The following is a 1809-nucleotide window of genomic DNA, read 5'->3' on the forward strand; positions in this document are numbered from 1 at the left end:
ACTGGCGTTATAACAAAACAAGAATTTGTTTTAAGAATATGGCTTACAGCTGCATGTTAACAAAACTGGATACCTCCTCCATGCTGCCTTGATCTATATGATCCATCACTTAAAGCAATTGGATCAGTGCTGGTCTTCTCTATCTTAATATACCATAACACTTATCAAATTTATGCTAGGGGAGAATAAATTTTGCTGTCTAACAGGACCTGTTCCCATAGTCCTGTGCTGCATGTTATGGAGTGCCAGTGGTCTGCATGTTGTTTGGGTAATTCTTGTTCTTTAGGGTCTACATCCTACACTTTTTCAAGCAGCTTGGACACTCTGACCCCTCCAGTAGCCTGGCCAGACTTTTTCAGCTGCTTTCATACCTGTCTTCCAATACTCTTAGGCTATTTTACAGCAACTCCATTGTGGTATTTGTGGGTGCATGGGCCCCTGTGCTCCCTGTTCCCACTGGAGTTGCTGGCACCGAGGCCTCCATGTGCACTGAGAACAGTCCCTCACCCATGAAGACAGTTTCAAATGGAGTATGAAAAAGCAAGTGCAAGGTGCTCTTTGCTTGTGTTAGAGACAGTCCTGTTACCCCATAGGCAGTAATCCCCTCTTGGTCTCTCAGGTCATCCGGGGAGAGCCTTTCCTATGGATTTGTGATACTGCATGTCCCCCAGCCAATGGAACTGAGGGTCTCCTGTAACAGCCACAGGAGCTACTGGCTCCCTGCCATCCTCTGAGGAGTTAAGGGAATTTTATACCAGCTTTATTTATGGCAGACTTGCCAGCTTTTCTTCTGCCATGCAAGTTAAGCAAAATAAATTATCTCCTAACTGTATCAAATAGAATAGCATCTTCTGCCTACTGCTCTATCCATGCCAGGTGAAATGTTTATTTATAATTTTAACACTACTTTTTTTTCCCTTTGGAATACAGGTCACGTGCCTAGTTTTTATACCATAAGCTGTTGTATTTTAGTGCTTCAGCAAACCCACTAACTTTTCTACAACATGATGGATGTGGATTATGTTTAGAAAGCAAATAATACTGTAAAATTAGATAAGGAATCTTTCTGATGAGGTGAAAACTACCTGTAAGGTAGAATGAAGAAGTTGTGTGTGATAAGATTTTAATCTCATTTTCAACAGGGATTTAAGTAATTAAAAGTTAAAATATCCATGTGCTGAGCCAGGTAGTTCCTGTCAGCATTGCTGTGACTGCGTCCAGAAGTTGTGTGCAGGGAATTGGTCTTTGGGCTGAAATGGAGTGTTTCCAATTCCTTAGTTTGAAGTATTAAAGAGGTGCGATTAACTTCTGAATGTGACAGTCTTTAGTTTGGCATGTTGCTGTCTAGACTATCAGACTGACTGAGAGGGTCTTCTGCATATAATTTTCTGCTACATAGAAGACATCCTGAAATGAATCAAATTAATGGTTGATCATTCTAAATTAACAATATGCAAGAGTAATGAATTATGACACCCTGTTCTAGCAATCCAATCTGCACTCATGCGTGGCCAGGTAGATATAAGAATATGTATGCTTAATAATAATACAAATACATTATAAAGCATCCATGTTTTTTCCATATTCCCCCTTAGCTCAGCCTAATGACACTTGACTTAAAATAGTTCAATGTCATATTCTCTGAACTACATGAATATATCATCTGCCATTTGCTGTTCTTAAAATTGGCTAATTAGCAGCAAAATCCTTGGAAAATCTTATCTGTAGTTATAGGCAAATGTCTATACAAAGTTGTTGGGTTTTTTAAAATTTCCAGAAGCAATTGCAAGCCACCTCTACATACTCTAC

Source organism: Erithacus rubecula (assembly GCF_903797595.1).
Source record: "Erithacus rubecula genome assembly, chromosome: 1".
Taxonomy (NCBI): domain Eukaryota; kingdom Metazoa; phylum Chordata; class Aves; order Passeriformes; family Muscicapidae; genus Erithacus; species Erithacus rubecula.